Genomic DNA, 22,857 nt, shown 5'->3' with positions numbered 1-22,857 from the left:
ACAAGGGGAGAGGAGCAGAGTGGCCAGGAGCATAGGGCACTGGCTCCAGATAGCCCAGGCTCGAATCCTGGCTCAGCCACTTCCTGGCTGAGTGACTCTGAGCAAGTCACTTTACCTCTCTGTGTCTGTCTGTTTCCTCTTTGCTACACTTCAGGTAAGATTATCTAATTCACAAGGTTAGGTGAGGATCAAATAGAAGACTGCCTCCAAAACCTGCCAGAGCTCAGCAAATGTGAACAGCTAAGAGAAGCACTGGCCCCAAGGGAGGCTAGTGTGGTTGTTTAGGGCAGTGGGAATCAGACACAATTGGGTTTAAATCCTGGCTCAGCTGTGCAGTTTCTTCTGGACCTAAGACTCATCCCAGTAGGTCTGGGACTTCCCCAGATTTAGAAGTGAAAGTCTTGCATCCCGGAAATCTCCTCAGTTCTGGGCAAACAACCCCGTTGCCATTCTGAGCCTCAGTTTCCACATCCGCACAAAAAGAGTGGTAATACCTACTTTGGAAAGGTAGTGAGGAAACCAATGGAGAGAAACCATGTAGAGCACGGCACCAGCAGACACCTAATACACGCCCTAGGCCAGACACCATAGTGCTTTGAAGCTCTTCACTCATTTCATACCCGCCACAACCCTGAGGATTCGATGCTGGTATAAGCTCCATTTCATGGAGGAGGAAACTGGGCTCAGAGGGAGATGGCCTGCCCGAGGTCACACAGCTCACAGGTGCAATCACTGAAATTGGAACCCAGGCTGTCTGGCTCCTGGGCCTCAATCACTCTGCTAGGCTTCTTCTTATGTAACAAGTGCTCAATAAATTATACCAATAAATAAGAAAAAAAATGCATCACCCCTCTGAATGATGTTCCCAGTTTGTGTTCAGTATGGGGTGTGAGTTGATGATTCTGAGCCCAGGGGAGGGAAGGGAAAGGTCCCTTTACCTTATACTTGACATTTCCTTTGCTAGAGGGCCCTTAGCAGGAGCAGAGGGTGTGAAACCTGGCAAAGCGGTCCTGGCACCCAAAGCTCAGCTTTGAAACAGCAGGCCCACGGAAAGGCAGATGTGCAGGCAAGCCCTCCCCCGAGGATAATAATAATAATAATAAGCCGCCCTCCCCCAGGGATAGCTTATTCCCAGGAAGTAAGGTCACAGCGACATCCTCAGGCTCAGGCCCCATTGCTCACTCTCTTCCCTGCCCCTATGAGGGGCCATGTAGATGCAGATGGCACAGGGCACTTGTGCTTGTCCTAGAAAGCCTGCCTCCTCCTCCTCATGAGAAAGAGTGGGGACAGTGAGCTGAGCTTCCCAGCCTTGGCCAGCTTTGCCATGTGACCCAGACACAAGCCACAGCAGTATCCCCTCAGGATGGAGGCAGGAGGCTGGAACTATGAGGAGTCTGGAGAAGAAGGGCCTGTGGCTGCAGTCCAGAGTAAAGCCTGTACACCTTCTAAACTTCTGCTCACACAGGAATCTTAGGCTGCAGAGGGAAATGCTCAGCAGCAGCCCCCCAGTCAGGGATGGGGCTGGACGCAGCTGAACATGCAGGGCCCCCCGGCACCACCAGCAACCCCTCCGATGCCTGCCGGCCTGCCGTGCCCCTGAGAGCCAGGTCCAGCGTGGAGATGGCCTGGCCGCCAAGCAGCTTTGCCTGTGATCGGAGCTGAAGCCCAAAGCAGGAGGATAAGTGCACAAAGGCAGTCGATCAGGGCCCATGGAGGTCAGGATGGCAGCCTGCTTCCAGGAACACAGAAAAAGAGAAGGCAGGCAGCCAGTGAGCCACCCAGCCGGGGCTTCCACCACCCTCCAGCCCTCCTGCCTTCCTGCCCTCCTGCCCTCGCCTGGCAGCCCAAATTACAGATACACACTCTGGGGGCATTTCCAGGTGCCACGAGGGTCCCTGTGTTTCCCTCAGGTGCAGCAAAATGATTACAGAAATTGAAGGTGTGTGAGGTCACGAACGCTTCTAGTAACAAGGAGAAGCCACCTCACCCCCGTCCCCACCCTCCAGCTCAGGGATCACAGCATGTGACAACCTGAATTGCAGGCAAGAGTGTAAGCTCAGGAGCCGTGTGCTTGGTCTCAAATCCGAGCTCCGCCTTCTTCTCATCTGCTTGACCCTGGCCAAGCTACTTGACTTCCCCAGGCCTCCATTTCCTCACCCATAAAATGAACTAATAGCAGCACCTACCCCACAGAATTCAATGTGGGGGATAAAACGAGTCTATAAAGCTTACATTAGAACAATGCCAGGCCCATCCTAAACATTCAATACCCAGAAGCCATTATCCTGATGGTATAATGTCATATAATGCAATCCAAGCATGACCTGGTCGTTCTACTAGCCTGTTTCCCCACCTTAAGGTAGAGACAGATCTGCTTGCCGTACTTCCTCGCTGTTGTGGGGTCCAAAGCAGATAAATAGAGCTGCAAGCCAAGCTTTAAAAACTATCAAGTGCCGTGTCTATGTGGCAGGGGTGAATATAGTATATGCTCTAATAAATATAAGGTAATATGAACATAATACTAGCAGGTAACAATATGATGTAAGGTAATACCCTTCATTAAAAACCAAGTGGAGAGGGGACACCTGGGTGGCTCAGTGGTTGAGCATCTGCCTTAGGCTCAGGTCATGATCCCAGGGTCCTGGGATCGAGTCCCACATCGGGCTCCCCGCAGGGATCCTGCTTCTCCCTCTGCCTATGTCTCTGCCTCTCTCTGTGTGTCTCTCATGAATAAATAAATAAAATCTTTTAAAAAAATAAAAAATAAAAACCAGGTGCAGAAAGACACAAGACAGAAGAAGAGAGGCAGAGAGTGGCGGAGCGAGAGAGGGACCACCAGAGAGGCCTGGGTCTGAAGATCGGGGAATCAATGTTGTACTGTAATTTAAAAACTAATATACAGTAAATAGCAGCCCGGCACCACAGAGCAGCCATGTGGCAGGGTGGCGGGCCTGAGAGTCCTCCCAGACCAAGCTGGGCCAGCCACCAGTGCCCCGCCAGCCTCCCCTGAAACTCATGATCCACTGTTCTCTCCCTGCTCACGTTGGAACCATCCATCCACACCTGCAGCGCCTCCCAATTATGTGCCATATTTACATGGCACATGATTTATGGACCCAGTGGATCACATAGGCCTAGAAATGAGGTTGGGGCCTGGATTTCTTCCCTGGAGAGAGGGGGCTTGGGATGGGGCTTTGGTTCTAGGCAGTCAGGTTTTGCAGCAGGAGCAGCCCGGAGGCCCAGGCCCCAGTTGGCTTCCAATCCCCGCTCTCTTCCTGAGGCTCTCACCCCCTGCTGGCCTTCACTACCTCCTTGACTCCCATCCCCTCCTCATGGTCACGCACCCACTCCCCACCATCATCCCATGTCCCACTCTAGACACTGACCCCATCAACTATTCCCATATATCAACCTCCCCAGAGCTCCTGAAACCCCACTTCACAAGCATCCCTCTGGGGCTGGTTTCTCCCCGCTGGAAGTCTTCATTCATTCTTCTGTATCTGGGCTCAAGACTCATTTTCCTGCCCCACATGCTTTCCCAGCTCCTTCAGACCAAAGGATCCAGGAGATTCCCTCTTCCTACTACCAGGGTGGGCCGTGGGGCATGGGTATCAGAGGCTGGTGGGACAAGAATCATGGCCCAGGGAAGTGTCTCTCTCGGGTTTTCTCTTCACATATAGACCAGGCTGAATGAAGGGTCTCCTTCTGACAGAAGTTTCCCCAATCCAGGCTCCACAAACCCCTTAGGACTCCCATCCGATCCCATCTCCATCCCATCCCAGGGCATTCATAACTGTCTCAAAAAGATCCAAATAAGTATGTCCTGTGGCCCTGCCACTAACTCCCATCCCCTGAGGTATACTATCTGCTTTCCCCTGAGCCATGCTATGTAGACCCAGTCTAACATGCAGGCATGGAACATGACGTGAACTTCACCCCACACTGGGCCTCATTTCCCGGTGATCTGATCCCAACACCTATAAGGACCAGGTGGGAGGTCCAGTTTTGAACCCACTAGCCATCTTCACCCAAACCTTCCCCCACCAAATTCCCCTAACCCCTCAGCTGAACACAGTGTGACCATGAAGTAGAATGGAAACCCCTAACTGGACCAGCAACCACTTTAGTAACCTCTGTGTCTCAGTTTCTCCTCATGTGAAATGGCTATAATCGTAATGTCTGTCCTGCCTGCCTAGTAGGGTTTCCAGGAGGGTCCCATGGGATCATGCGGAGAGTATTATGAAATTCCCCAAGTTGCTATAATATTTAAGGGGCGCTCATTTGAAAAGAGTATCAATTAAGTTGGTCTATAGTGTTCTTCTCCACTCCTAGGAGAATGCCATTATTATACCCACTATGAATAATGACATCTACTTCTACAGCACTGTGTGCTGGGCACTGCTCCAAACACTCTACATATAGTAATCTGTTAAACGTTCCTAACAACCCTATGTGGTGGGTACTATTATTACCCTTATTTTGCAGATGAGGAAACCGAGGGACAGAGAGGAGCCAGCTTGAGTTCACACAAGCAGGAAACAGGATATAGCATAAACCCTATGGATGGGGGAGGGGGACAAGTACACACATGCTCCTATACAAAAAGGATGCTGTGCCCCCATGGTGTAGTGGCTAAGTGTCCCAACATAAGGTGCCATGTTTATCTGCTCCAGCCTCCTCCTCTTTGATGCAAGCAGCCCCAGATCAAGGAGCAGGCCTTTCCCCATTGGAGAAGGCTTCTCAAGTGTAAGGAAGCTGCCTGGCCCACTTGCAACTCTTTCTGTGCTCCTTACTGCCAGCAGTCAATGCCCAGATTCTTGCCCATGGAAGGCTGGGCAACTGTCCTCCCCCCAGTGTGATGGCCCTCATCTGTCATGTGCTTAGAAGCCGTGACTAGACAGAGGGTCCAGGATTTATGTCTATTCTCAGGCCTCTCCTCGCCTCCCCTTCTTGCCAGCTCAGCCCCTGTGACGCAGGTAAGCAGGCCAGGAGGAAGATTACATGGTTCCTTTCGGGCCAGCTGCCCCTACACAGGACCACAACTGCCAAATCTCTTCATCCAGTTAGTCTGCATTTGGGTGAGATGGTAAGATGTCAGCTTGGTCATGGGGCGGAGGAGGGGTCTGGGAAAGCAGTGCGAGAGAACATTTTTTTCTTTTCAGTGTCAAAGAACATTTCTTAAGTGGTCTTCATCACCCTCCCCCCACCCCGCCATCACCATCATCATGGTCTGAAGGTGTGTAGATCACCTGTGACCCTCAGCTGAGTCCTATGCAGACACACACATGTGCACACACATGTGATGGGAATGCAGGTGAGAAAGAAGCCAGACTGGGACACCCCCCCCCCCCATCTCTACTGCATCCTGGAGGTCACAGGCAGGGCTGGAAAAAGCATAAGAGGATCACTCAGATGGCGGACGTGAGGGGGCTGCGTGTACATGCGAGCTGGAGAGATGATTCATCTTTGCAGCACCCGGCCTGCTGGGCAGCACACAGTAGGCGTTCAGTAGCCACTTGCAGAACTGCACTGAAATCTGCGAGGACTGCAGACCAGCCAGACACGAGAGGGCTGGGTGACTGAGCATGGGCTTGGTCACCAGATGCTAAATTCCCAGGTTCACCTGAGGGCTGGAGGGGGCTGGAGGGGCACGCTGGAACAAGTGAAAGGAAGCCTCATTCCCAGGGCAGGCAGCAAAGCCCAGAACCTACAGCCTCAGGAGCACAAAAGCAAGCGAGTTGGGACTCTATCCTGCCCCCTCTCCTAGTTATGTGGAAAAGAGGCAGATGGGGGCTGATGTGCCCATGAGGCTGATGGGGGGCGCCACTGTCCATTGCTGGAGGTTTGTGTGAACCAAAGCTCCTAAGAGCCGACTGACAGGTGAAGGACGGATCAGTGAACAGCCACATGAGTGCACACACGTCCCAGCAAAGGACAGGGTGCTCCAGTGCCAGTTCCATCACCCCATGTAAGCATCCCTGGGACCCCGTTTTCCATGGTTCACTCAGGGATAGACAGAGCCTTCTGTTTCCCAGGGATGTCCTACAGCAGGCACAGGGATGGATGTGAGTGCACTGTGGCAGTTCTGTTGTGACAGTGAAATGTTGCATGGCATCTGAGGTCTGAGTTCTCATCTTGAGATGAGAGACTAGCCCTGTGGCCTTCCCCCTCTGAGCCTCGCTCCTTGTCCAAACAGGGAGGAGGGCAAAACCAGGTGCTGCCCAGCTCAGAGACCCATAGGGACTACAGGAGACCATGCACAGAAATGTTCTTTGTCAAGTAGCCAGTGCTCTGCCAACACTGGATGGCCTGTGTCCGTGTCTTTGATGGAGAAGTGGCAGCAGTAGACAAAGGGAGCTTATGCTAATGTGTGTCTATACATGTGCATGTCTGTACATGGGTACGAGTGTGGGAATGTGAACATGTATGAATGTGTGCATGTGCAGATATGTATGTAAATGCGTGCACAGCAGGTGTGTCTGTGTGTGCACATTTGTATGTATATATAAGTATGGCATTGTATGTGCACACACATACGTTTATGTGTGTGAATGCATAGGTGTGCAGATGTATGAGTGTTTTGAGAGTGTATGTGCAAGTGTGCATATAAGCAGGCCTGCTTGTGGTTGTGTGTACACATGTGAGTATGCAGGAGAGAGTGTGTGTGTGCACACGCATGTGCACGCATGCATGTGCTGGAGTAGGGGAGGAAGGAGGCACTGGCATTCGCACTGAAGCCCTGGCATCCTGGTTATTCAGCACTGAACTCAGTAACCTAGTAACGGGATTTGGGGCAGGTTGGCAGCAGGCAGAGGGCAGCGGGCAGAGGGAAACGTCAGGTCAGCACTATCTGTGAGCTCCCCATGAGAAGGAAGCTGGAGGACAAGTCATTTCCAGAGCCTGGGTGGCTCAGCAGAGGTATCTTTACTCGGGCAGATCCAGGGACTTATAAATCAAAAGATCAAATACCTAAACCATAAGGGACTAGAGGAGCCTCAGGCCTCATCACACAGGCAAGAACAGAAAGGGAGATGGGTGGCCCAAGTCACTGGGCAAGATCTTGGCAGGTCTGAATGGAGAAAACTCATTCTAGGCTCCCCTGCTCAGTGGGAAGTCTGATACGACCAGCCCTGGTGTTTGTGCTATAAGAGGACCTCTAACCTTTAACCCCATGACCCCAGTCACTATCCACCCTCCTGCCTTTCTGCCCCAGCAGGACCTATGTGGTGTAACGATGGCTCCTTTATATGTGTGTGGGGGGAAGGTGGGGAGGACACTGAATCGAGGTAGCAACTTTGCCCACCCTGCAATCTTCAATATCTTTTTAGAAGGGCAGGGCCTCATCTTATGGCCCTTGTTTGGGAATTTCCAGGGGGTTCCAGGAGCTCAGAGTCAACAATGCCTTTACCCTCACGGCCATCATTCTGGACACTCCTACATCTCTCTTTCATCAGACTCTGAGATCTAAGCTGGATCCTGAGCTGAGCTCACTTCCCCAGCTCCTCCAAGTCCTACAGGCTGAGTGACCATATGTCACTCATTTTGAGTACCAGAGAGAGTCATGTAACAGCAAGACCCCATTTACAGCCTCAGTTGACCCTTGAACAACATGCAGGCTAAGGGCACTCTCTCGCCACACTGTTGGCAATCTATGTACAGCTTTTGACTACCTCCAAAACTAATTACAAATAGCCTACTGTTGACCAGAAGCCTTCCTGATAACATCCATGGCTGATGAACATATATTTGTATGTTACATGCATTATATGCTGTATACCTGCAGTAAAGCTAGAGAAAGGAAAACGTTATTAAGAAAATCATAAGAGAAAATATGTTTACAGTACTATACCATATTTATTGAAAAAAAATCTGCGTATAAACAGGCTGGTACAGTTGGAGTCCCTGTTGTTCCAGGGTCAGCTATACTAGGTACTCAGACTCCTTTGGGGGACCAAAGTAAATCCCCTTCACAGACTTACTTGGGAACCAAAATAAATGCCCTCCCCTAGTTTATTGTAGTAAAGCTGCCTTAACAGGGTACTAGATTGGGAGGGGTAGGTGAGGTGAGCACCAGCTTTGGAGGAGGGAATAGGCAGTGAGTCTTAGGGAAGGAGAGATGGGAGGACCAAAGTGATATTGGGGATCTGAGTTCAGACAAGAAGGAAGACCACTGTGTGCTGGCCTAGGGCAGAGTGGGATAGAACAAAGGATGGGTTGGGAGAGATGACCCAGAGGAAGGGAGGCAGAGAGACACCCAGCATCCTGCTTCTCATGTTGTTGGATGCACCTGGGCAGACTGACTGGCGCTCAGCTCCTTCCGGCGGATAGACTAATGCTGGACATGCTGATAATAAACACATTGAACTCTAAAGAGCCCAACTTTGGGATTTTGCAGCCTCTCATGTCCCAGCGTGGCCCCCGTACCTACAGGACTGCTGCAAGGATTCCCATTGTCTACGGCAGACAATCCTATGCAGATTGATAAATTATAAGAGCTCAGTTTAGTTACTTAATCCAGCTTGACACAGTTTTAAGACCTAAGCCTTGTCTCTCCAGTCTCAGTCTGTCCCTCAGGCTGACCTGGTCCCCATTAGCCTTGGCCCTTAGGGGCACTCAAGAAAGCAAGCACAGATCTGTTCAAACCCAAGGCATCCTGGCCTTCTGTTGCTTGGAAGCAAGGCCACGTATAGCCTTGTGTCTCTTCTCCAGGACCTCCACCCCGTCTATACATTCTGCAGATACAATGCACGGAAATCACCTGAGAAAAAGTAAAGATGATAGATCACGACAGATAGAGACAATGTTGCTCCTTAAACTTGCCTGCTGCATTTGGTCTAGATGGCTTAACAACTACTGACCCAGCACATGGCTGTCTCTGCTCCTTGCCTTCTTACTTCTCATCTTTTGGCCTTCTGTTCAAAGACTAGCCTTGGGTTTGGCTAGTTTTTTCCAACCCAGCCCCCACCTCCACTTTTGATAAAATAAAGATGCCTATTCAGGAGATCTGGGATGGGATGGGGTTTGCATTGCTAGCCTGCTCCCTGGAGAGGCTGATGCTTCTGGCCCATGGGCCACACCTGGAGTAGTGACGTGTCACAGTGAATCTGCCTTCCTCACCACCTCCTGGATTCTCCCGGCCTCATTATAATACACTTTTTTTCTAATCCTGGTCTGTTAGCCCTAAAGCATGCATTTCTCAACGGGGGCAACAGCGCCCCCAAGGGGGAAAAATTTGTTCTTGAGAGGGGTGAAATAGATTTTATTTACTTTTTGTATATAAGGCACAGAGACACCTGCAGTGCATAAACACATATACAGTATACAGTATACCTGTGGTATTAAAATGCATGCAGAGGTGCAATTAGGGAAAAAATGCCTCAGAAGGCTCCTCGGAGAGGGGAATAGTAAAAAGAAGGTCTGGAAACATCAGCTTAAGGAAAATGCCTTCTGTCTAATCCAATGCCAAAGCTACACTGATAGCTGGTGGATTACAAAAGTAAACGAAGTGTTTGTCAGTGTGTCCCTTCCTAGCTGCCTGCCACTGATCCCTTCTGGACCACATGCCCTTCTGCAGGTTCTGTACCCTCCCTTTTCCCAAAAAGCACAGTGCCCACCTGGCTGGGCTGTGGCTTGATTGGTTAACCCTAGTCCCATATGAAACTGATACACTAGAGCCCACCTTCTATTCCCTAAGAAGTATTACATGTAACATTTTAGTTACTTGGTCTCAATTAGGAAGGGGTCACAAATACAACCCGAGTGCCAAAGCTATTATTCACTGTATGAAGTACATTCACACATGTCATAAGCATTAGCATCCCGATTCATCAGTAAGGAAATGAGGCCCCAGGGCGTAAAGAGATTTGCTCCTCGCTCAAGTCACACATACAGCAGAGTTGAGTCCCCTGACTCTCTGTCTGGTGCTCATTCTAAGGTCCCATCTTCGGTCCTACCCACAAGGACGGTGCTGCCTGTTTCAGGGGAGCTTATAAACAAGTGGGAGTGAGTGGGCAGAGAGGCCCACAGAGCAGGCTGGGCTCACAGGGTCTGCAATGGTGGCTCTGAAGCCAGCCTCCCCCGGAGGCCAGCAGGACTTGGAGAGGTATGGGCCCATGGTGCCCTGTGCCTCACCTGCAGGGAAAGGCAGCACAGAAGAGTTCAGAGCGTGGGTTTTGAATTCAGATAGACATGAGAGTCAAGCGACCACTCTTGTCATGTATTAATGACCTGGCAGGTCCCAACTTCTCTGAACTTCAGTGTTCTCCTCTGTAAGGTAGAGGCAGCAATAGCGGCAAATTCCTAGAATTGGGAGAATTCAATGAGATAATAATATGAAGCTCTTAGCATCGTGCCTGGCACATAATAAGCAACCAAGAAATTGTTTCAAGGATCTGGTCCTGACAGAATTTCTCAGAATATTCATTCTGCTTGTTCAGTACCCTACTCCTGAAGCCTCCTGAATCCCCAATAACCTCTAAGACTATAAGAGAAAGCAAAATCTGCCTTCTATGGACTTCTATGGGCTTTTGCTGTTCCTGAAATCCTTACCTCCTCCAAGGAGCCCTCCTGATAGCCCTGACTCTGAGTAGGCTGGACATGGCTAATCTCCTTGGTCCCCATCTTCATATATGACTGCTTGCTCCCTGAAAATACCTTTCCTTAGGCATGCCCATTATGGTTAGAGCTTCTTCTCCACTCCTAATCTAGTTGGTTTATTAGTCAGACCCTGCTAAATACATACTGGGTCTGAGCCTCTCTCCTCGCCTGGATGTGACCCCAACTCTGCGGATGGGACCCAGGTCAAATCATAGGCCCTGTACAGACCTCAGCAAGAGCTGTGCCCACTCACTGGGTCTGGACCCAACACTATCCTGGTGAGGTGATTCTTGGAACAGCAAGAGGCAAAAGCAGAGAAGAGAAGGCAGGGGCCAGGCAGGTTCTTGGAGATATTTCACACTCAAGCCTCGGGTAGAGAAGGATGACAGATGACACTTGTAAAACACAGAGCCTGTGCTTCCTGAGCAAACGGGCATGACTGTAAAAATCCACAGCAAACAAGGAAGAGAGAGAAGCAGGTGCCACAGCCCCAGAGGTGAAATTCGCCTTCCGAATATCAATTGCCGAAGTTTTCTGGAGGGCTTTCTAGAGTCTTTCAATGATCAGTTTACAGGTGATGGCATAAAACCTGGCTGCTAGTTGGCTGGGGAAAGCTAGGGGTATTACCCTCATGTCTCTGAGGGCCCATTTCCCCTCCAACCAAACCCTCCTCCAGATCTGAACAGGGGCTTGGGGAGCACAGGGACAAATATGAGGTTGTAACACATCTGCGAGGAAGGTACTATTATTTTCTTTCACCAAAGGAGAACACAGAGGCTCCAGTAGTTAACGAAGTTGTGGCAGAGTCAGAATTTGAACCCAGGGCCTCTAGGTAAAGGTTCCATTCCATTAAACACCAACTCTATCCCTTCAAATAAGTTGGGCCCTAAAAACATCAATAGTGTCCCAAGGAAAATCACAAAACACTCAAATTGTTGCTTTTGTCAGGGGTCCAATTCCACTTGGCTATCTCTGGTGGGTATTTTGCTCCTCATCTCTGTTTTCAGTCTGGCGGCCCACCCCCCATCAGATAATGCCCCGCCCCCCCCCATACCAATAATGGTGCTCATCTCCACCTTAGCCCAGGGCCTTTCCGAAGGGAGGAGAGGCCCTCCTCTATCTGCTGGCTGGAGAGACTGGACAAGCCTGACACTTGGGGCCCAGAACCTCTGGATCCTTGGTTTTACTTCAGAGCTGCCGCTGAGCCAAGAAAGCGGATTCCCACTCTAGCCAAACCAGAGCTTGGGTGGCCAAAAGGCTGCCAAATCTCCCCAGTGGCGCCACCTACCTCATCTGCATTTCCCACCCCATCCAACCCCTCCTCAGTCTAGCCTCCGGAAAGCTCCCGGCTCACCCTTTCAAAGGCCACACTCCCCAGCTTCCCAGATGTCTGGGCCTGGGGAAGAAACTGGTGCCTCAGAGAAGCAGGGAATTTGAGGCCCAGCAGCCGCCAGGCGGGCACCCTGTCCAGTCCAACCGGCCAGGAGCTGCAGCTGGGAGCCGACCTCGTGCAGAAGCAGCGCCAGAGGCTGAGACCCAAATGCCAAGTTTGCTGTTTGTATTCCCCAGGGTGACGGCAGGAAGATAAGTAACCATATTCCTGAACAGGAATTCGACCAGAAACTCTAAATTGAGGGCTGGGCAGGGGGTCTGAGCAGACACATGTGAGAAGCTGGAGGAGAGAGCCTGCCGGAAGGCAGCATCCCAGCCAGAGTCAGAAGGGAAAGACGACATCCCAGCATCAGCAGAAGGGCCCGGGCAGCCGGGCAGCCGGGCAGTCCGGCAGCCGGTGTGGTCCGTGGAGGCTGACAGCTCCAAGACCAGGAGGCCCTCAGGAGCTTTCCTGTGCAAGCCTGACCCTCTTCAGCCTCCAGAGTACCCCACACGCAAGTCCCAAGCTGGCTGGGTTCCACCATGTGTGTGACTCTATGAAGCCAAGGGTGGCAACCAGCCTGGGGGGAACAACCCCAAGACCTCAAGACCCGGGACCCACACTCCCAGTCTCTGCACAGTGCCCTCCCTCAGCCTCCTACCATTAGTTCCAAAGGGCTCCCCATCCCCCCGTATGAACAACAGCCCACCCAGAACCTCACGCCTGCTCCCTGGAACTTCATAGCTCAGAGCCTGGCAGTTCCCTCCCCAGCCTTACTCCTCCCCAACGCGGGGGTCAGTTTCCAGAAGCAGCCTGCACCTTCCCCCAGCCCCACAAGGCCAATCAGCCCATTGCAGCCACAGCGCCACCCCCCATACACACACACACACACACACACACACACACTGTGGGAAGGCAGGGGGTCGGCATCGACAGCCTTGCCTTGGACTCCAGCTCCCTCTCCCCACCAAATGTCTATCTGTCTGTCTGTCTGTGGTGTCTGTGATTCCCAGTGTGCACTTGCTGTCAGCCTGGCTCTGTCCCTCTGCAGTCTCTGCTCAGGCTCACTCCTCATTCTTTCTCAGGCTTTGGCTTTCGGGGGGCTTGATCTCCCTTGAACTTGCTGCCTATGTCCTTTGTACTGGGGTGAGGGGAAGAGGAGCAGGACACCTCCCGGGCGGCGTTACCTGGGGTCTGTGCTGGAGCACAGAGCAGTCCATCCCTCTCCTTCCTCCCCACTCAGGCCAACCTCAGAACCCGGGTAGGGCTGGGTGGGAGACAGACCTACCAACCAGGCTTGGTTAATGCCAGTTTCCATATTGCTTCATCATGCCATTCTGATGCCCCTAGCTGCTCACACACAACCCCCCTGATCTCCCCGCCTTCTGCCTGAGGCCAGGACAGGGCCCTAAGCCTGCCCCCCCTGCCTCCCCAAACTGCAACGATGCCTGCCTTCCCTCCACGAGCGCTGAAGCAACCCCTCGGCACCCAACCCAGCTCTACCCCACCCCACCCAGCCCACGGAGCGCAGGGAGCCCTGGCGTCCGACCCAGCCCCCAGCGACAGCTCGAGCCAGGCCTCTCCTCCGGGGAGATGCAACAGAGTGGTCTGGCGGCAAAGTTCTCCTGCTGCTTTCAACGTTGCGGTACACCTGAGGCTGCCGTCTCCCCCTCCGGCTCGCCGGCCTCGCACGGACCCACTCTCCCCGCTGCTCGCCAGAGTTTCACCCCCCACTCCCGGGGAATGAGAGAACGGAAAGGAAAGGATGGGCGAAAAGAGAAAGTGCCCGCAGGAGTGCCTGGGTGAGGGAGTGCTCAAGTGAAAGAGAAAGGGATGCAAAGTTCCCGGTCCTCCCCCGCGCCCCCGGGGGCGCTTTCGGCCCCGCGCCGAGCTCCCCGCAAACACCCGGATCGCGGAGACGCGGCGGCGGCGGCCACTCACCTGGGCGAGGCAGCATCTACCCCCGGCTGGGAGGCTCCGAGGCCGGCTCCGCGGGGCGCCCGGGCTCCCCGGCTCGGCCACGCATCCTTCCCCGCCCGAGACGGGCTCGAGCTAAGCCCTCCGGCTCCGGCGAACGCAGGCAGATGGTGGCCTCGGACGTCCGCGCGGGGAGAGCCCTGAGCCGCTTATTCTGTTATATCCATGGCATTCAGCGAAGAGAAGGGAGGAAAAAGCACAACTTGTTCTCTTCTCCTCCAGGTTAAAACAACAACAACAACAACAACAAGGAAAAGATAATTCCCCCCTAGGAAGACGCCGGTAGGATTCTCCAGATCGAGCAACCCCGGGCATTCCCAGGGGCCTGGGGCATCTTGGAATGTGGGGTGTCTTCAAGTTCAGACGAGCCAGCCGGGTTGTGTGTGCGTGTGCGTGTGCGCGCGCGCGTGTGTGTCTCCGCGAGAGCGAGCCAGGCACTCACACCCACACGCACACACACAAACACACTCCCCCGCACTCCCCGAGCGCACGCCGCCCCCCGCGCGCGCACACACGCGCGCCCCCGGACACACACGCGCGCGGCGACCGCACGCGCACACCCGGGAGGGAGCCGGGCCGGCGGCGGGGACAGCGCGGGGCCGGCGGCGCCCGGGAGCCCCGGGCCGCGCGCCCCGTCCCCGCCGAGCTCGCCGCGCCGCAGCCCCCAGTGGCGGCCGGCGGAGCTGCAGGCCCCGGGCCCGCCGCCCCAGCGCAGCCCCTTCCGCGCGACCTACACCGCCGCGGGTCCGCAGGGCTTCGCGGTCCCCCCGGGCGGCGCGGAGACGCCGGGAGCCGGCCAGCGGGCTCCGCCGCGGAGGGAGGGAGGGAGGGAGGCGGGGGGGCGGGCGGCGAGCCCCGGAAGCCGGGAGGGCGGGCGCGGCGGCCCCTGCGCAAGGCGAGCCGGCGGCCGGGACCGCGCCGAGGCCGCTGCCGCCGCCGCCGCCGGTGCTGCCGCCTCCCGTGCGGAGCGCGCCGTGCAGCCCTCGGCCCTCAGCCCTCGGCCCGCCGCCCGCAGGACCGACCCCCGCCGGCGGGCCCCGGCTCGGGTGGGCGCTGGGCCGTCGCGCCCGCCCCGCCCCGCCCCGCCCCGCCCCGCCCCGCGCCGGCCCCGCATCCTGGCGGGGGACCCGGGACGAACGAGCGCCGGGGACACGCACACACGGACTTAGACTTTCCGTGAGTACCGCGGGCTCCGTGAGCTGTGCCGTGGCGCCCGCCGTCCGCGCAGCACCTCTGCAACTCCGGCCTCGTCGGATCCGCCCGGCAACCCCGGTCTGACGGCGCAGGGAGCCGAGGACCAACAGACTGAAGCGACCTGTGGGCGGCACGCGCCAGGGCCTCCCTACCCCAGGCCGACCGCGGGCCTAGCGCAGAGGGTCTGGGTCCGGCCCGGCTCTCGTCGTCCACCCCACTAGGATCAACAACCAGTTCCTGGCAGGGCTGGACTGGGCTCTGCTTTACTGGGCTTCCCAAGAGGTACATGCACCTGTCCCACTGAAAAAAAAAAAAAAAAGAAAAAAGAAAGAAAGAAAAAATTTGAGATTCCTGCCTGTACTCTAGCTGGTTATAGATCCAGGGGCAGGGGAAATGTCTCAATCCAGCTCTTCTCTCCTAGTGGCTCACACCTTCCATGCACCTGTCCTAGATACCCACGGGGAGGCACGTGTGGCATGTGGATGTGTCTCTGCAGCCCAGGATTGGCTCAGCTGGATAAATCTGTAATACAAGACCCTGCCTCCTACCTGTCTGTGCACACAGGTGGGTACAGATTGGCAGAAGCCCAGGCACCGAGGCCCATGTTCTGGGCACCCTCTCCATGCGTGCATCCGAGGAAACTGCCAGATCAGCCTACTGCAGACCCTGAAAAACAGGCCTTTCCTGGCAGAGATTCTGGAAAGCCTGGGGAGGGAGGGGGATGGGGAGAAGGGCATGACCAGGATGAAAGTCAAGGTATATCAGAGTGTGCTGGCTTAACAAAAGAGAAGGGCAGACACAGGGGGTAGAGATAGAGGAGAGGAGAAATGAGAAGGAGAGGAAGGAGGAGGTGCTTAAAAGGAGATAGGGGGTAGAAAGGAGAGGGGGAAGGGAGGAGGAAGGGGGAAAGACCAAGGAGGGGGAGATGAGCATGGCCAGAGTTTGCTCCCTTGCTTACCTGTGGTTTTGCACACCACAGGTAGGGGCTTCCCGGGAGGGAGTTTAGGATTGGAAGGAGGAACTATACCCCAGGCTCAAGTCTCTGACTTGCCCCAAGAGAACGGGGCAGAGGGCTAGGTTACCTCTCTACCCTACAGTCACCCATGAGAAAACCAAAATCTAGTGGCAGGGATAGGACCCAGCTGCACCAGAGCGAGATGGAGCTACTCTTGGAGACCCCTAAAGCATTAGGATGGTGTGGAGGAGGGGCCAGTGCACCCAGGGATTCTGGACAGATGCCCCAATCCCTGCTCCAAAGTGAACCCAATGCCTCATCAGAAAGTTTTTTGCAGTTCGGAGAAGGGAATGGACATTTCATGAAGAGCCAGGATTTGGATAATTTCATGTCTTTTTTTTAATGCATATGCATGGAATTTATTTAAATGAATGGTTCCTTTCTTGCACTTTGGGTAATTCTGAGGACAAGTGTTTTTGTTTTTTGTTTTTTGTTTTTTTTTTTTTCAAATTATGTCTGCCTCACCTATCCGCTAAGCATGGGACTAGGAGTCAGGTTCTTGGATGCTCACGATGGCTTTGTATTAACAAGCCATATAACAGTCCCTTCCCCTCAGAGGAGTTCCCTTCATATACAGCTGCCCAGCTCTAGGAACCCCTGAGTGACCTCAGCAGTTGGAGCAGGGTGGGGACCCAGATGTACCTTGGGAGGCCAAGAGAAAGTCAGTCTGCAGTCACCATTCACAGTGGAAAACCCCCAGAATATAATCTGCATCTCAATAATGGAAAGGTGAATGATGGTGGATTTTTCTGATTACTTGAGCAAACCCAGAAGGGCTGGATAGGGGTACTGTTGGGCCAACTACCTGGCCGCTTTTACTGATTGCTGACCACAGAGGAGAGCCAGGGCTTCCCAAAAAGGTAGGGTGGGGGTAGGGCTGAAGGAACAAAGAGAAGAGAAAGCTGGTACACAAGCCATTCTAATGATGGGCATTGGGATTCTTCTACTTCTCACAGTTTTGCTCTTCTAAATAACCCTGTAATGGACATCTTTGTGTCTGACTCTCCACCCACATTCTTGTTGTGTCTCTGCTTGCACTAGATTCCTGGAAGTAGAATTACTGGGCCAAAGGGCATGAATATATTTCAGGCTCTTGGTACATACTACTTTGTTTCAGTTTGAGAGTCCAGAGAGCTCGCAGCAGGTGCTTAAGGATATTCTCATTTGCTCTTTCTCTGTCTCTGTGTGGCAGAGGGTGACTGTGCCTTGGGCCTCATGCTGCGTAGCAGAGCCACACTGTGCCCTTGGATATAGCTCCAATAGCCCAAACTGTATTTAGCCCAAGCTCCCCCTGACCTGCAGCCATGATTCATCTTCCCCTGCTCTGCTGGGCACTTGTGACCAGCCTCACCTTATTATCTGCAGCCCCTGGCTTTCTGGCTGGACTCTAGGCACCAACACCACACCACCACCACCACCACCACCACCACCACCACCAGCACCCTTCTGGGCACATGGCTGGTTTCCCATACCCCCCTGCTGGGTAGGATCACAGCACCTGACCAGAAGAATTCTCAGGAGGGGCTGGAGCAGGGAGGCCTCCAGCATGAGGAAGAGAAGGCCACATTGGCCTAGGCCTTCCTAACCAATAGAAGGGCCCCCATGCAAAGAACCATGGGGAGCCTCTCTTCTCTCTACCCACCAAGCATGAAAAAGAGAGAAGAAACCCGTGTAAGTAGCAGTGAGGGATTCAGATTAGATGGCAGGACAGAGCCAGGTACCTGAGCCTATGAAGTCACAGGGTAGGGACCGTGGAGCCTGCTCCATGAAAGAGGTACAATCTGTAATCCCAAGAATATACTAGACACTTCTCAGAGTCTCCCATGGCACATCGTGGCCTAAAGAGTGACTTTGTGGGCTAGGGGAATAAGATAGATACTGGCGCACAGACTCATAAAGACATGAGATCCCCCTCCACTATAGTCTATCACCCTAAGGGGCTGGAAGCAGGGAACCACTCCTAAATTCTCAGCACCCCATTCACTCTGCTTCCCCCAGGACCAACAGCCAGCCTGACCCCAGCTTATCCCACAGGCCTGTGGAACTTGGGCAAATGCATCATCATAGCTGAGGCCCAACCCCAACCAGGAGTGTACTTTCTGGAGTCAAAGACCAGTATCTTAATCCTGCAGTACCCTCTACCCCTCCTCCCTTCCCAAGTGCTAGAGTAAGAAGCAGCCCAAATAAATCCCTATTAGTATGCATATGTATTCCCAAATTCCTTAACAGCATGACTAACACCACCTACAGCCATTAGCTCGAGTATGTTTTCTAAATCCAGTTTACTTTTCATCAGCAAGCCCTCTGTTTACTCCCATGGGCTCCCTTCACAGCCTCACCCTCTTGCCTCAACACCAGGTCTGGGGTTGGGTGTCTGAGGCATCCACAGGTCAGAGGGTCCTGGGAGATCATATTCAATCAACAGAGATGTCTCCCTGAGTATCCCTATGCACCACCTAGCCCTCCGCTAAATATTGTAGGGAGAAGGGAGGGAAGGAGAAGGCAGTCTCTTCCCAGAGAGAAAGGACACAAACCAACTCTGGCACTGTGCCTTGCAGTCTATAAAGAGCATTCCCAAATGCTACCTCACTTGTTCCTCACAACAATTGCATGAAATAGATCATCATCCCCATTTTACCAACAAAGACACTAAGTCCTATATGGGGAACATGATGGCTCCAAGAGTTTGAAGCTCTGAATGGATGGCCTGGGATTGCAGACCACATCACCTGACTCCACATCCCAGGCCCCTTCCTTTGTACAGAGGGGCCTCTCTGAGACTGGCCTGAATGCCATTCTGGGACAAATTTTCTGGTTCAGTCTGAGGTTCAGTAGGCACCTGGCAAAGGGAAGGCCAAGGTAACCAGGGCCAGCTAGGTGGGGATTTTCAGTCGGGGAGAACCACCCTGGCAAATGCAGAGTTAAGAGGCCTTGGGCTTGTGGGATAGTGTGGGAGAAAGAGCACCAGAAGGGAAGGGAGAGGATCTGGATTCTGGTTCCTTAGTGTGACCTTGCGCAGCTTTTCCTTTCTCTGGGACTCAGCTTCTCCATCTCTAAAATGGGAGAATCAGGGCTAAATGATCTCTAGGAACTGATGAAGAACAAGAAAGAAAATAGTCAACCAGAGTTGGAATCGAGCTGCTTTGACTCAATGGGCAGTGGATAGTGGACCAATGCCATTGAGTTCCCTGGCTTTTGCCTCCTGTAAGGAATCCCCAAACCCTAAGGGTAGTATTGAAGCAGAAACTCTGTGGGCTGTGGCAAGTGTCCGATGGGACCTGGGAAGGATCAGAACTCTTCACTCCACCCAGGCACTTGCCCCAGCACACCGCCACCCCCCGCCCCCCGCCAGTGCTTCATGGGACCATCTTGCACCCCCAGCCCCACCTCTTCTCTTCCCATCAGGCATATAACAGCAGGCTTCCCAGGCAACACGTATGGCACACTGTGTGCCAGCCACTCCTCTTTGCCTGAATAATGGTTATTTTATTTAATTCTCACAAAACCCTATGAGGCATGTAGTGTTATTCCCATTTTACAGATAGGGAAACCATGGCACAGAGAGGCTGTATAACTTGCTAGATCAGAGTTGGCAGGTGGCAGAGCCAGCATCCTAACCCTGGCACTCAAACTCCAGACCTTGTACTAGAAGTGATTGGTTGTAAAATAAAAATGTGTTTAAGGAGAATCAAGGTAAGGAAAAATCACCATCCCAAGCTCCCAAATGGACAGAGTAGACTTCCTGCTTTCACACCACTTCTTAGTATCTCTTCCTGCTTTCTTTTATGTATTGTTTGGAGTATATAGTCATAAGTATGTGGTTTGTTTTATAATCCAGTCAACTGTGGAAGCATAGCTATTGTCATTTATGTTCCTGACTTAGCATCCTTCACCCAAGAGATTTATCGCAGCAGGAATTGACTGACTACAAAATTCTTTCCGTCCCTTCGTCAAGCCCTTGGCTTTTCTTTCAAAGGGATTTGGAGAGTGGAGCAGAAACTGACCCATTCCTGGTCCCGAGCAGGACAACAATTCAACCTCCTCTGATAAAACTGCCTTTGTAGGTTTCATGTGAAAACTACAGAGAAGGATTAAGGGAAAGAACAGCTGTGGCCCCTTTCTACACTCTGACAGAGCTGACCAGCTGTGTCTTCAAATGCTTATCCTATAAGAGAATAGGGTAAAAATGAAAAGTTTGGGGAAATTCTCTATTTCCAGGATAGAGCGATCACTTGCAAGCAAGGAAATCAGACAAGACTTGGAGGAGGCATTGACGTTTGAATGACACTTGAAGGTTGGTTGGCATTTTAAGGAGATGAGAAACAAGAGGTCCAGGTAGGGGTAAGAGTATGGATGAAGGCAGGGAGGCAGAGCAGTAAAGTGAGTGTGGGTTTTCTGGTGTAACCAAAGCAAAAGCAGAAGTCACGGTGGTAAAAAATGCAGGCTCTTGCATATAGACCCTTGGTTTAAATTCAAATCCCCTGCCTGTAGAGAAAATGCCTTTAGGCTAGTTGCCGAGCCTCTCTGTGGTTCCATTTCTCCAATGGTAAAGTGAGATTAAAACAGTGACAATGTCACAAGCTGGAAGAGAGGCCTGGATGATATACACAACTGTAGAATATTAGAGTGGCACATACTAAGTGTTTAAGAAGTGTTAGTTGTTGTTATTACTGTTATTACTTTATAAAAGCAAAGCAGGAGAAAGAGCAGACTTGGCTATGAAGATAATGGATCTGGGTTCCTCTATGTAAACAACTGTAGTGTTTTGAACAGATCCATGTAAGGGCTTGGTAGTTGAACTGATGGGGGAAGGGCCTGAACAACAGAAAAGCATTTATAAATGTATTGAAATAGTCCAGGAAGGGAGAAAGGGGGTCAGATCGAAGGCTATCTTAATGACAATAAAAGACGGTGGATGTAGAATGGACCAGACCCCAGAGGGGACAAGATTGTGGAGTTCTGAGGGGAAGGAGGATCGTGGTCAAAGCCATCTTCATGTTATGAAGACTACTCAACTGGAAGAGTGGTTGGTATCCTCGAGAGATATTGGGAAGATGGGAGAAAGTGAGAGATAGGGAATGATGAGTTCCACACTGGGTGTTTGGAGTTTGGAAGCGTGGGGACCCTTGGATATAATGCAATAAATGGGTTTGGAAGAAATAGAGTTCTGTAGAATGGAGTTGGAAGGTCATGGGGGTGGAGCAAATCCCTAGAGGAGAAAGTGTAGAGTGAGAAGGAGTGGGGGTTAGGAACTTACACTTACTCAGCTTTATTCCACATGTGGTCCTACACTACCCATTTTATACATATTACCCATAATCCTCTCTGCAAAGCAGAAATCTGTTAGCCCCATGTTATGCAGAAATTGCTGTGGCTCTACTAGATTAAGTAGCTGTCCAAGGTCACTCTGTTAGAGAAGTCAGGCAAGGAAATAGAGAAGCAGCCTGCAGAGGGGTAGAAGAACAGACCCCTATCATGGGAATCAAGGAAGGGGAGGGGCTAAGAGCTTTGCTTCTCAATGCCCCCATGTGAAGCTCACATAGGAAATGGTATTTATATGGCACATGGAGGGTAAACAGAGAGGCTGTTCTTCATGGGGGGGGGGATGATTTCCCCTCAGAAACCGGCCCTCTGCCTCCACATTGCTGTTCCCAGTACTGAAGTAATCAATATCCCAGCACAGCATGAAGCATGGTAATATTGAAAATATCTAACAACTAGTACACACGGGTATCAACCAATAGGAGCAGAAGCCCCCTGCCACACCAGATATAGTTCTGCCTCATTGTTACATAATGACGAGGTCTGTCTCAGGGTCCTAGACCAGGGGCTTTGGCAGTCAGGTGGGGGTAAGGGGACTCCGGCAGTGGTTCAGAAATATTTCCATATTTTAATCACCCACATGGCTGAATGGTGCATCTCTGGCCTGCCTGTGACCAATATCCAGCACACCCATGTGCTGTGACACACCGACTAGGACCACTGGCTCAGAATTTGGTTACATGGTATATCTGACCTGGCAAAGGGTTAGATGTATGAGGATGGTAACTAGTAAAGTCAAGAGCTTAGATTTGGCGATTCAGAGGTCATTGGTGGCCTTTAAGAGAGCAATTTCTGCAGTGTTATGGGTATGGAAACCAGATTGCTAGTGGTTGGGACTGAGTGGGAGGTGAGGAAGTAGAGGCGGTGAGCATATAATACTTTTTCGAGAAGTTTAGCTGTGAAAGGAGGGTGGAAGGTGGGATGGAAGCTCAGGAGAAATGAGAATGGAGGAAAGACTTTCTTGGGGGTGGGAAACACTTGGGTGTAAGCCAGAGTGAAGCAGCCGGTGTAGAGAGAAAGCAAGAAGAGATTGTCCTGGGGGAAGGGAAGGGCAGGAAAGGTTCAGGCATGAACCTTAGAAAGAGAAAGAGGTCCTTCTTCTGCAGAGACCAGAGGAAATAAACAAAGGAAAAGGAGACGATTTTGAGGTGGAGGGAAGTGATATGTGGTCTGGATCTTGTAAGTTGCATGGTACAGAGAGAGGAAGTGGGATTTGAAGGGAGAGGGAGGTTGGAGCAGCCCCTTGGGGATGAAACTGGCAGTCTGCCAGACGATGAATATGGGTATTTCAGGCAGAAGTGAAGCCCATTGCTTTTATTTTGCTATGGTGGGAAGCTCAAGGAGGGCATGGGACTTTGTCCTGCACTTTAACAACCTGGAA

The 22,857-nt window shown here is 52.4% G+C and overlaps 1 protein-coding gene and 1 long non-coding RNA gene across 3 annotated transcripts in view; one reads left to right on the top strand and one right to left on the bottom strand.

Annotated features, from left to right (window-relative positions):
- LRFN2 (leucine rich repeat and fibronectin type III domain containing 2) overlaps positions 1-14,437 on the bottom strand; it is a 176,362-nt gene extending 161,925 nt beyond the window's left edge. The window contains exon 1 of the mRNA XM_072833132.1: positions 13,910-14,437. The gene's annotated coding sequence lies outside the window, so the exon portion shown is untranslated. The remainder of the gene's footprint in view (positions 1-13,909) is intronic.
- Positions 14,438-15,042: 605 nt separating this feature from the next.
- Positions 15,043-22,857, top strand: part of LOC140637065 (uncharacterized) — a 35,350-nt gene continuing 27,535 nt past the window's right edge. Inside the window, exons 1-2 of one of the 2 annotated variants that reach the window (XR_012034303.1) lie at positions 15,043-15,421; positions 15,591-15,703. This is a non-coding gene — a long non-coding RNA (uncharacterized lncRNA). Of the gene's footprint in view, positions 15,704-22,857 lie in introns of both variants that reach the window. The other variant, XR_012034302.1, reaches the window with a different exon arrangement.

Source organism: Canis lupus, chromosome 7, assembly GCF_048164855.1.
Source record: "Canis lupus baileyi chromosome 7, mCanLup2.hap1, whole genome shotgun sequence".
NCBI classification, from domain to species: domain Eukaryota; kingdom Metazoa; phylum Chordata; class Mammalia; order Carnivora; family Canidae; genus Canis; species Canis lupus.
The sequence above is the reverse complement of the archived record's forward strand: the minus strand, read 5'-3'. Positions and strand labels throughout refer to the sequence as shown.